The sequence below is a fragment of the Sturnira hondurensis genome, unplaced genomic scaffold (assembly GCF_014824575.4).
Source record: "Sturnira hondurensis isolate 20B ecotype Veracruz unplaced genomic scaffold, ASM1482457v3 Scaffold0008640, whole genome shotgun sequence".
Classification (NCBI taxonomy): domain Eukaryota; kingdom Metazoa; phylum Chordata; class Mammalia; order Chiroptera; family Phyllostomidae; genus Sturnira; species Sturnira hondurensis.
The window spans coordinates 12,510,194-12,523,515 of NW_028081271.1; the positions used below are offsets into that span (position 1 = coordinate 12,510,194).

Here is a 13,322-nt window from a genome sequence, read left to right on the forward strand (position 1 = left end):
AAGTTCTGGTACGTGCTACGACGTGGGTGAATTTAAAGACATATTAAGTGAAATAAGCAAGACACAATAGAACAAATATTGATTCTACTTATATGTGGTCCTAGAATATAAGCAAATTCATAGAGGCAGGAAGTGGTCTATTGAGGTCATCAGGGGATGGAGAAGGGGAGCCTGAGGAGTTATTGGCTAATGAGTGCAGAGTTTCTCTGGGGGATGATGAAAAAGTATCCAGTTTCTCTCTGGATACTGGAGACGGTCGCACAACATTATGAATGTACAAGATGGCACTGAACTGTACACTTAAAATGATTAAAATGGTGAATCTCATGTTATGTGTATTTTATGCAATATGGACTTCGTTAAACTACATGAATCCAATGAAATCGGACCTCCACAGCTCTGACCGTCAGGCTGTAGCTGCCACCCAGCTGCACACGAACACCGGACCCCCCAGCGGGTGTCACTGCACGGCCCCTCACAGCCCCCGTTGGCCAGAGAGCAGTGTTTACCTGGTAGAGAGGGAACAGTAATCAGTACAGGTGAACGCAGTGACAATCAAACGTTTTATAAACCATATCGTGTCATAACCCACTATACTTGTATGAGGAACAGAGACTAATTAAGAATAATTTCTGAACTTGACCTCTTAGCCAGGAACGTGGAGGCGCTGGGGGAAGACTATAAGAAAGGGAACATTAGGAATCATGAAACAGGAGCAAGGACTTTCTTTCTAGGCCGACAGTCTGGACAGCGTCCAGCGTTGGTATATTGTCCACCCATGGAGGGGCCGGCGACCACTTCTCTATTTTCTCTAGAGTTTATGGGCGACTGGAATGCCTGACCTTGGGAAGGACTACGATCATTTACTAAGACCAATGAATTGTCTATGCAGGACCAGAAACCTGAAGTTTGTTTCATTGTTTATGTTCCTAGTACATCGTTGTTCCTTCAGTAAAAATCTTCCTTCACAGCCTTCAACAGCACTAAAGGGGCTTCACCATCCATGTCTAAGAGGAAATTTTGGAGGACTAAGGGGTATATGAGAAAAATGACAAAATGACACAGGAACAGAGACCCATTCTCCCGCTGCCCCAGCTCAAAGCAGTGGTGATTTTTACCGTGAGAACCACGTATTTAAAAGCCAGAGCCTCTTGCTCAGTAGCCCCTTGACTTGGAAAGGGTCTCCCTCATTCTTTCCTTTGTTAAATCCTAAGAGAATCTGCCATTTTGTCTTGGATAAATAATTTGCTTCTCAATGGCTAAGTCTTTGTTCTTTAATCCAGAATTTTAGGAACAACATACTTTGAGGTGTTTAGCTAGTCTTTTCCCCTAAAGCTACACCATGAGAATACCTCTCCAAGTTTTACAGCTCAGGTGCCATTTGGTCACACGCAGGAGACCAAAGCCAGTGGGGTAGCTTGGGAAATGTCAGGGACCCGTCACTGAAGGACAGTTGTTTGTGTAGGAGTCCCCTCGTTCTCACACAGAGTGGACCCCCGATGATAACTAAGGCCCGGAGTCACTTAACCTCACTGTCCCTTCTGCCTCGTAAAGCCAAGCGACTGGCTTCTTACCACAGGTACTGGGCTCATCAGTTCCATCCGCGCAGTCTGCTTCCCCATCACACATCAGGGATTCCCGGATGCACTTTCCTCCATCGCATCCAACCGTGCCTTCTGGACAGGAAGCTGTGCAGGAAGGAAGCATTTGTGTCCATTCTTGTTCAATTACGCGGGGAGTAGAAACAGAGAAATCTTAAAATGGGTGAGGTGGCATTGCTTCTACAGCCCAAAGCAGGCCTAGGTGGAAAAGAATGTTTTCTTTTTTTCAAGCAAAGTTTCCAGGGAATTGGGACTTAAGACGTAATAACAAAGATGGTAAGACCTCTAGGCACCGATTGAAATGGTATTAAAACTGATTGAATTAGTATTAAATAGATCTAATTAAAATTAGTCAGCGCTGGCCCTAAGACACATATGTATTCTCTTATACTTTATTATAGAAAAGTTAGAATCTGAACATAACTGATATTGCAGAATTAACTCTGGAAAAGAAAGACTGGATGGGAGTGAGGTTCACCAAGAAGTTGGAGATTCCTCCACATTATGGATGTGGACGATGGGAAGATGTATGGTGCTCGCCAAGTTCTTCAGGGGATTTCATCTTTAATGAGGGATTTTCCCCTTCCATAATATTTACTACACAGGATGGGAGGCATCTGTTAGGAGGCTCTGGGCACTGGCCATGACTGAACCGTGGAAACAGTGCAGGCACTGCTCCAAGTGGCCATTGCAGGGTTACTATCCAAGCACTGCTTTATGTTTCCATGGGTAACTAACTCTTGGCAATTGCTAGGAAACACCCTGTTTTTAGACATAGGATGTTAGTCTCAGGCACAGGAATTAAATAGCAACTTGCAGAAAGCAGCTCCCGTAGAACAATCTTCTTTTTTTTTCTTTTTGTTTCTTATTGTTCTATTACAGTTGCCCCAATTCCCTCCCACCCTACCATTACTCTCCCCTGCTCCATCCACACCTCTGCTCCCACAGTCAATCCCCACCCTGTTGTCAATGTCCATGGGTCATTTATACCTGTTTGTTGATTACACCCTTCCCCTGTTTCCACCTTTGTCTCCCTCCTCCCTCCTCTCTGGTTGCCATCAGTCTGGTCCTTGTTTTCATGCCTCTGTTTCTATTTTTGCTCATTTGTTTGTTTGTTTTTTCACTAACTTCCTCTTATAGGTGAGATCATATGGTACGTGTCTTTCACTGCCTGGAGACCTTCCCTTTAAATGAACAGGGGAGGGCACAACTCACCGCAGAGGTCCTCGTCTGAGGAGTCACCACAGTCGTCGATGCCGTTGCACTTCCAGCTCTCCATGACACACACCTTGTTCTTGCACTGCCACTGCCCAGCCAGGCAATGGTCCTGGGGGCAGTGCACATGGTCCAGCCCATCTTCACAGTCCCCGCAGCCATCACAGAGTTCCCAAGCTTCGCAGCACTCGGAACTTCCTGGACACTGGACCTTTTGGTCTAGACATGCTGTCACTACCTCTAAGAGACAGGGGTTGGCTCAGTGAGACAAGAATGGCATTCTACAGACTTGTTTATTTGGGGATTTATGGTCCATTCAAGGAGTTTGTCTACAGGAAGTCAAGAATTGGAACCAAAGGTAGCCATTGGAAATACAGACCCAACTTTGTATACCGGAGTTTCACCTCAAAGAAGTTAGAAAAAGAAGTCAATAAAACTGATAATCTTTTTTATTTTAGGTAATTTTAAAAAAATGGAGAAGTGGGTTATAAAGTCACCTGTAACATCAGAGACCGTCGAAACTTTGGGTTTCACACATATGACATAAGGCTATTTAGTGACTTGCATGTTTCATCTAATGCTGTGGATACTAATTAATGCTCATAAAAACAGAGAGCGTGACTAAAGATAAGCGTTGTACATACCACAGTCAACCTCATCGGAGCCATCTAGGCAGTCACCAACACCGTCACAGAGCCAGCTAAGAGAAATACATTTCCCGTCGTCACACTGCCAGGCCCGTGGATGTCCGCGACACGCCTCCTCTGTTCCAGGACAGACAGGAAGGAAGAAGTGTGCTTGTCAGGACACCAGCAGCTTTCGAACTTGGGCTTCATCTTAGCTACTTTCACCAGCTATGGAGTAACTAGTTCCCGATTTGCCACAGGAGTCGACTCAAACTGGCCTCTCTTCTTCATGTTACCCCTGACGATATCACAGCACCCTTACCCTGCCAAGGGACTATCACCCAGCAGGTCAGTAAAGCTTATCCTGCCCCTCATTCCCCCAGAACCCTGTTGTCCAACAAAACTTTTGGTGACCGTGGAAGCGTTTTATAGCCGTGCCGTCCAAAGTAGTGCCCGCTAGTCACACACGGCTACTGAGCACTTGAAATATGCCCAGGATGACAAAAGAGCCAAATTTATATCATTTTATTTAGTTAAATAAATCTAAAGCATCACATGAGGCTAGGGGCCACCTTTAATGGGTTGATTTCTTTGACCCCTCTGATGTTCAGGATTATATTAAGATCTAAGACAACGTGAGAACTTTTCATTGGTTTAATTAGACCTTCAAATATTTCCACCAAAGTATGCCTACTGGCAAAAGCTGGGATAGAAATATAAATAAATAACATAAATATAAACTTGGGGAGCGGGGGTGGGGTGTATGGGGAGCACAGCACAAGGCATTTCTGCAAGTATGAACTTTTATTCTAACCTGAACTATTACTCATTTCAATATCGAAGGTTTTGTGTTAGTAAATGACCACCAGGAACATGTACATGGGGCATAGGAAAGGAATGTAACCCTCCCCGAGCACTTTGGGGGTGTCCTCCTTTAATGAGGGGTTTTCTCCCTCCATGTTCATGGCACAGGCTGTTAGGCACCCCGTAGAAGGCTGCCCTTGTACGCCAGTGCGCACGTGTCCCTTCTGGGGCTCTGAGCGCTTCCGGCACAGAAGTACTTGAGCCTTATTTCCGCAAGACGTTTACCAAGTCTCCCATGAGGCTGCAGATTTCTTTGTAGGCATTTTGCAAAGTTGTTTTTTAATGGTATAAAATGTCTAAGCACGTGAAAGGTGAACTAGTTTATCGTCCATGACAGCAATTGTGTGCACTGGGACAGGCAAGGGTTTCCTACAAAGGAATGTCTGCGATATCCCAGTATGAGGAGCTGCCACAGACGCGTGAGCCTGAATTTAAGGTAAGGAGGCAGATTTTTGCTGGATTTTCCATCCCGACCGGCCTTCTAAATGTTTCTTTAACAGTGGTACCAACACTCAGAGACATTCCTGGCCTCGCCTGCTGAATGCCTGCAACAACCCAGAGCACTCACTGTTTCTGGATTTCCGTAAGAGGCTAAAACCAGAACTGGGTTGTTGGGCTAAAACCAGGGACACAAGAACTGACAGGGTCCCTGTCGGCCAAGTGCGTGGCAGTCAGGGTCAGACATGGACGAGTCCCTCATGGGGTAGCAGAAGTGCTCACCACACTGCTCGTCGGTCCCATCCGGGCACTCTCGCTCTCCATTGCAGAGCCAGGCCACAGGGATGCATCTGTCGCCACACATGGCTTGTCTCGTCCGGTTACACTGGGCTTCGTCTGCAGGGGGCGGCCAAGAGCAGAACCGTGAGAGCTCCTGGCTTGGTTGGGTACAGGAAAGCACCTGTTCATGATGCGTTGCAGTCGGCGGTTGTTTGGGAGGACCTTCCTTCAGCTAATACCCAGGAGAACAATAAGAGGGCTCGGCACCCTAAAACCCACGTGAGCAGGACAGTGTGGATCCTTGGGAACCATGCTTTCTGGTGCTTTGGTGTTGTCACTGAGAACTGCCATTTGCTTCCATTCTTCTGTTAGAATGGGTGGGCTTACACTTGTGTGTAAAGAGACATACTTCTTTCAACTCTCATTCAGTCTTAAAGACTCCAAGTATGAACAGTTGCAAAGTTAGAGGTGTAAATTCAAAGTACTTGACTCCAGCTTACTTTTAGACACATGTAGATGCATTTTAAAATGAAATTCGAGTTTGGGGTCCTACATACCATCTTTATAAGAATGTCTCTAATAGCCTGGTCACAGTATTTGTAAGTTTTCAGGTATTTGCATGGGATTGATTTACACTATCAATTTTATTCAGGTTGTGAACTTATGTTTATCAACCTTGAATGATTAATGGTCAAAACTAGGCCTGTTATGGAATATGACCCTCTAAGGGAAGCCCCAGGAAAGCCTGACTATACATAATTTACTGCACTGCCCTTAGTTTCAAAGAGAAAAAACATCCCTTGGCTCCTAGAAAACATAGGCCAGAGGCCCACACTAATAGAAGTCACTGCAAGCTGCAGGGAAGACACAGCAGCCTACTCCCAGGGGTGATTCGTGCGTGTGGAATGGAAACTCATGTACAAAGGTGTGTGATGGAAATCGATGATGGGAGTCTATTGTGTAGATGTACTTTCCTGGGTAACAAACCGTGTCTTAGTCTTACCTGTGTCCCTGTAAAATTGTGCTCTAAGCGTAATTACTCCAGGTTTAACTTTTAAGAAAGATTTTATTTACTCAATTGTAGAGAGAGGGGAAGGGAGGGAGAAAGAGAAAACATGGGTGTGTGAGAGAAATGCCAATCAGTTGCCTCTTGTATATGCTCCAACTAGGGACTTGGCCTGCAACCCAGGCATGTACTGTGACTGGGAATGGAACCAGAGACCTTTCGGTTCACAGGCAGGCATTTAATCCACGGAACCACACCAGCCAGGGCTCAATGTTTAACCTTTTAAAGGCTTATAAAAACATTCTAAATAACATATTCAGGGCATATTGGTTATTCATGAATAGGTAATAATTTTGCCATCTGCTCACATAGCATCCAGGCAATCTCACTTAACATGACCAAAACCATTAAACTGAGAGCTGATGATCTTACCAACCACTAACATGGGGGCACTGGCCCAGTCGTCAGGCCCCCCAGATTGGGGGTCTGCTCAGACCACTTACTAACAGCATGACCTTGGGTAAGTGCCTTCCTCTCTCTGGACCTCGGATTTCTTGTCTATAAAATGAGGCTAGTAAATGAATAATCCTAAAAGGAAGGCTCGAGGATTAAATGAGCACAAAGCCACCTGGCACAGTGTCCACCACATAAATGCTTGTAAAGCATTAATTGTGTTGCTTCCTTTTCCAGAAGATCCTTCCAGAAGGACTGCAGTCATCCCTCAAAGACACACTCTGCAGGTGAGCCACACCTCAACAATATTTTGCCCTGGTGATTCTCAGTCCAGAGACCAAATGTGCATGTATATACATACATATACACATATATATATTTTTTTTCTATACATTATCTGCAGATGGATCTCAAATACTACATTCCGAATTTGTAGATGTGTGCTGTGAATAAACAAGAAACTTAGTTATAAACATGGTTATTTATGTATTAAATTTATGGTGGGTTTCTCATAGCCTATCAAAGCATGGGCTGTTCCAAACTAGACAATATAAAGATGTCTTCATACGAGAAGTCATTGGAATGCACCACTTAGTAAAACAACGTGAGTACTGACTAGAATCCGATTTCAGAAATGGTGCAGATGGACCCCCAGAGCAAGAGCGCCCAGCCAACTGGTTAGTTCGCATCCCTCCTGGGAAACAAAGGACTCAGGTGCTAAGTGGCCCCTCCTCCAAACTACTTCACAGCACCTCGACTAAGAAAGGGTCCGAGTAAGAAAGGGTCCGAGGAAGCTGTACTAAATCCGGCCTTCCAGCCGCGGGGCGCATCGGAAGCACCTGCCGGCGGGACTGAGCGAGGTGGCAGGTCAGGCAGTCCGGCCAGTGCCCGGCGCCTCCTACACTTGGCTAAGTCGCCAGGCTTTGGGAACTGTGGGGGTCCTAGCCATCCGGGGACTCCTGTTCGGCTCTCCTTTGCTTTGGGTTCTGCCTAAACCTGGTAGGGATCGCGCGCCACACACAGGACGTGCCTTCCTAACCGCACTTTCCCCCGCGGTCTTCCAGAGCGAGGCCCCGCTTTTCCCGGGGACCCCCGCCTCCAAGGGGCTCAGTTCGCTGCCTGGGAAACGCCAAGCGGCGAACCCACTGGAGACCAGGGGTAGAAAGTGAATCCCACTGGACTTGGACACTGGGGACAGGAAGAGCCCACGAGGGACGGTGCGCGCCCACTCAGGTGCGGCGTGAGCGCCCTTTCCCGCCGCTTGAGCACCGGAGGGGAGAGACGGGATTTCTGCGCCGAGCACCCCAGCCTCCCGTCCGCGGGGCAGGCCTGCGGAGGCATCGACAGCTGAGAGACGGGCCACGCCACTCACCCGGCGGCCCCTCCGAGGTCACAGCGGATAGGGGCGGGGGCACGCACACGGCGAGGGTCCCCTCAGCTCTCCTCTGGCCCCGCCGCTGCAGCGCCCCGCAGCCCGCATCCCCTGCACCCTGCAGAGAGGGGTGCGGTGCCTCCCCAGGGCGCCCGGGCACGCGAGGTCTCCACTTACCTGCCCCGGAGCCCTCGAGGCCGCCCAGCGCGGCCAGCAAGGGCGGCAGGAACAGAAGGAGCGCCCGGCGACCCATGGCTGGGGAGAGGACAGGACACCGGGGACCCCGCGCTGGGTGCCGGTGCCTCCGGGCAGGAGCCGAGCTCGCTGGAGGAAATCCCAGTCGGGGAGGAGCCCGCGGGCACCGAGGCGGGCTTTATTACGGCTCCCGCCGCTCATTGGGGACCGCTGGGTGGGGGTGGGGGGCTGTCGGCGCCGCACCTCCCCGGGAGCATAGCCGGAGAAGGAGCGGGGGCTACAGGGACAGCGCCGAGTCTCCCGTCCGACTCTCCCAGGCTCTGGATGACAGGGAGTGGCAGGGACGCTGGGCCCCTCCTGCAAGGGGACAGCAGACTCTCAGGTAATTCAGGGCTGACCCTTGCCACTCTTAGGGGGAAGGTAGGGGTGGTCAGCGACCCTGACCTAAAGGCTTCACCAACTTGTATGTGGCCCGGAATCCAGCAGAAACCTTAATGCGGAGGCTGAGCTCATGCAGATGCGGGGCGGGGTCTGAGCGCCTAACAACTTCGTAGGTGATGCCTTGGGTGCGGGTCCTCAGACCTCACTGCGAAAAGCAAGGGCTTAGTTGTTCCCAAGCCCAGGGCATCCTTGTGTGTGTGCCTGCAGGTCGCTGGGGACCTCTGCCTCCCTCCCTCCCAGCAACCTAGGCGGAATTCGGCCTTCCTGATCCGGGGTCTGCATTGACAGCTCCCGGACATCAGTCGTCTTTGCTTGGTGATCAGCAAGCTGTAACCACAATGGACAGCGTCCCCGAAGCCCTGAAAACACCTTCCCCCTTTCGGTCTGAATCACCGTCAGGCCTGGGCTGCTTCAATGAACAACTGGACCTGCACATGCACGGAATCTGACGGGCCCAAACCGGAGTGGAACAAAACCCCTGTGGGGCTGTGGACTTTCAGGACCTGAAGAATGTAGAAGTTGTGTTATCCAAATGCTGCCATTTCAGGATGAGATGATGGACGGAAACGAGCCTGTGACACATTCACACAGGCTCAGTGCCCCCCACACCCCTCCCCATGCCCTGGCTTAGCTGAGCTGTGACATTCCTTCTGTCCCACATACCAGGAGAAGGAAGTGTCAGATTCTTGGAGAGAACACGACAGAGTCAGAATTTAGAATGTAAATCTGGCAAAGAACATTTATAGTGTTTGGGAGTGAAAGGCAGCAATAGAACACCGGGGGAAACAGAAACAGAGACATGAATTGCGAAGCGCAGTCTGAGACTTTATTTGCGACACAAGACTCCAACGGCTTCCTTTGAAATCGTGCCTCCTCTCCGTGTTCGCTGCGGCCCCGTCTCACCACCCTGCGAAGGGCGTCCTCTCCGAAGCTGCCTCCAAATACCCGTCTGCTCCGTGCAAACCAGAGAAGTCCTTCTGCTTTTCCCAGCCCTCTCCTGAGAGAGCACATTGGTTTCTGCTGAAATGATGTTGCTTCGGAACCATAATATTTCAGCTCTTCAGTGGTGTTCGGTGACACAAACTGAGCAATTCGCTGTTATAAGAACATAGGCTAGTTTTCCTCAGAGGGAGGCACTGAAGCTAGTGGTGTGTACCTGGGTCTGGGCTATGAGAGACCCGGGTTCAAATCTCAGCGCAGCGAGATTTTGTATAGACATGCAGATGGCGGCTTTATACTGTCATACACAGTTGACATCACTGTGTACGTGTCCGATGGGACTCATCACTTCCTATGCTGGACGTCGAACCACAGTGTTGCAGTCCTGAAACAAATGCAATATCGTACGTCGACTGCCGTTGAAAACAAATGTTTAAAAACTGTCACTGTCGGTTCTTAATGACTCATACCACCCAAAGAATCTACAGACACGAGTTACATAAATAATAACTAAGTCAAATAATGTTCGACCTTATCCTTTCTTAGTGACATGTGCTGTCTGTCCCTCCCCACATTTGACATTTCGTCTTTTAAATCGACTTTGTCGGCCAGTTGATAAGCAGGGTAATGCCGCTCCCCCCCGCCATGAGTTCACCTTCTAATTCCCAGAACCTGTGACTGTGTCCTTACAGGACAAAAGCCCTTACAGGGCAAAAGGCACTTCGTGGGCACCATTAAATTCAGAAGCTTAACCTGGGGAGACTCTGCTGGGTCGGTTAAGTGGACTGAATGCAACCACAAGCATCCTTATGAAGGAAAGTGGAAGGCGAGGGTCAGTGAAGAAACTGTCGTGATGGAAGCAGAGGTCGGAGTGACGCAGGTGCTGGCTGGAGGTCAAGAGCTGAAGTCCGTGGAGCTTTTAGAAGCTGGAAAAAGCAAAGAAACAAATTCTCCTCTACAGCCAGCCCCCAGAAGGAAGAGAGGCCCCCAAACACCTGGATTTCACCCTGTACTGCCTCTTTCAGACGTCCGATCTCCAGAACTGCGAGGTGACGAGTCTGTGTTGTTTCAGGCCACTGTTTTGGTCACTGTTCCAGCAGCACAGGGCACTACCCAGACCCCTGTGACCTTACTCGTGTCCTTCTCCAAGCTTACTGTGCCTTCCTCTGTTCATCGTGCCTGTCAGCAGTGGGAGGCATGTATGTGTTTAGGGGATTGTCAAGAGGAAAAAAATCTGTTCAGAGTGCTTGTCCTGGTCCCCCGTAGCTAACAAAGCCTCATCGTCTTTGCAAGGCCCGGCCCATCTCGCCTCCTCCTCGGAGCCTCCTTCACAGGCCTTCCCTGCGCTCCACATGCCGGCACTGAGACTTGGCCTTGGAATCTGGGTGTAACAGAAGTGGGTCTGATTATTTCTTACCCGAAACGTCGTGAATGTGGCAAGTACCATATACCTCCTGTGTATTTTCTACATTCTCTTAGTCAAACGTTGTCATACGGGTCCTTTCATGACAAGCATAAAAATTCACTTCCTTTCATTCATTCAATGAGTTATGGAACATGGGCTATGTTCTAAGCACTGTTCCAGGCACTGAGGGAACATCAGAGAACAAGACAGTCAAAGCTATGTGCCTTCAGAGAGCCCACCTTCCAGTCAAGGTGGTTGGGGAGAGTGTGGGGGAAGACAGACAACCGACGAAATAAGCTAGCGCATCTCATAATTTGTAATAAAGTCATAACTAACGGTCATGAATCACTGGCTCACATGAAGGAAACTAAGATAGAAAAGAGAAACTCGGAGTGCTGGTGAGGGCAGGGGGAGAGTTACAATTTCAGAGTGCTGTCATGAGCGAAGGTTTAAAGCAGAGAAGAGAAAACCTTTGACTCTGACCATAATGGGATGATGGGATTTGGAAACACTCACCCACCATAAACTGCTGGGAAGTTGCAAGAAATGTGAGAAAAAACAAGTGAATTCACAGGGAGAAGGGAACCAATGACATGAGTCCTATGATTGGCCAGACTTTTGGCCTGAAGGCAGTTTCCACACTGGGGCCCACACAAGGGAGTTGGAGTGGGGAGAGAGAGAAAGAGAGAGAGAGAGAAGAGGGAGAGAGGAAGCAAGAACAAACAAAATTCTGCTCCTATTGGAGTCAAGAGTGGGATCCTAGGGTTTCTGGGGTTCAGCCTTTCTCGGTGAAGTGAACACCTCAGAGTGGGAACTGAAGTGTGGGAAGGGAAGTGCAGGCGTTGTGCAGGTCGGCCAGAGCTTCCGAAAATGAAAGCTAGCAGGGGTGGGGCAGCCTGGCCCTTTATCTAGCCGTGTAGCTGGCAATGTGTTGTGGTTTTTTATTTTCCGTATTAATGTCTTTGAAGTGGATATCTCAGCAACCAAAAGCTTCATGTCAGGCACTTACAATGAAAAAAAAAGTTAATTGCTAGGAATTTACAGTACAACCAAGCTTGCATTCCTGAGATAAGTGCATCCCACTTGGTCATAAACACAAATTTGTGCTAAAGAAGCAGAGTGTGGCTAATGAAGTACACAACTGACTCATGAGAACATGAGCCTGTGGGCACACGGTACACGCTGAATTCCGTGTGCAGTAATGAATTCCGTGTGCAGGCAGAGGTTCGAAACCATGCAGTTCAGGACAAATAAGCTGCTAAACGATGGGGTAAATTGTTATTAAGCTTTACGCCAATGATAGATACTGAGATTATTTGGGGGTGTGATACGTATTTTATTTGCTAACTCTAACCCGATAAATCCTGCACGTTTAAGCATCGTGAGTCTCCATGAGTGAGCGGATTCACCAACACCTGTTCTCTGTCAGGCGGGATAGCAAAGGACTGTGTGGGCTTCCGTGCGCATAGCTGAGAGCTGAAGGGAATCGGTGCTGAATGGTGACGTGCCAAAAGATATACGCTGGGAAAGACTTCACAGAAGACATAAAATTTCAGCAGCAGTTGGAAAGAAAAATGCTACAGAAGATCGTTTGCGTAGCAAGTCAACTCTGCGTTTCATTTTCTTCACTGTTGCTCTGACCACCTGGCAACCTAATCTCTTCGGAAGGACCCGTCTGTGTGGGTGGGAGTAGCAGAGAGCCCCTTTCCCCGCCTCCCTCACCAGTGTCCATCGGGGCCACCTAACGCACAGACTGCTAATCGCATCTGGTGTGACAGGACACATTACGAAAATTGCTGGGCTTGTCCTATCCTAAGGGACACCCACAACCCAACCTACCAGTGACGGTAGCCAGATGTCTTGGGGAGTCTCCACTTCATGGGTTCATTTGTTTTCTCTCCTTGTTCAAATCTGTGTCACTTGAGATTTCAGTTTAAAGTATTTCACTTTCTGTTTCTCCAGAGCCATTAAAATGAGTCAACCTAACTCCTTTTGGTGTGTTTCTCCAAAGAGTGTGTCCCAGGACCCGATCTGAGATTCAGAGTAAAATATCTTGAAGTTGTAGAGTGGAAAAAAATAACGAGACCCTTATTGGTGTTTCACGGTTAGTCTTTACTTTTAACAGAGGAGGGCAAAGGTCAGCATGAAGTCCTCACCAGCAGGGGTCACAGAAGGAGCCAATCTAGAAAGACACAGCCCAATGTCTGCGGACAGTGTCTGCGTCCATGTGTTCTGTTCATTACCACTTGTTTAACCAAATGCTCACCTGAGATCCCACTTCCCGGCGGCTTCCTCTCTCTCCCAGCGCCCCCTCCCGCTCTGCCCACTGCCCACCACCCTCAACACCAGCTCTCAGGCCTCACACACCCGCCTCAGCAGTTGGAGCTCAGAACCAAAACGTTCCTGAGCCATTCATTTCCCCGCAGCTGCCCTCGGATGTGGGTACAAGTTGGCTTTTATTCCCTCAGATCTAATTAAGGGTACCTCT

At 48.9% G+C, this 13,322-nt stretch overlaps 1 long non-coding RNA gene across 1 annotated transcript; it reads right to left on the reverse strand.

The window, feature by feature from the left end:
• Positions 1 to 402: 402 nt before the first annotated feature.
• LOC118992998 (uncharacterized) lies at positions 403 to 3,664 on the reverse strand. The gene is made up of 4 exons (XR_005067758.1): positions 3,461 to 3,664; positions 2,817 to 3,056; positions 1,575 to 1,688; positions 403 to 509 (listed from the first exon to the last, which is right to left on the reverse strand). It is a non-coding gene; the product is annotated as an uncharacterized LOC118992998 (long non-coding RNA).
• Positions 3,665 to 13,322: the final 9,658 nt, after the last annotated feature.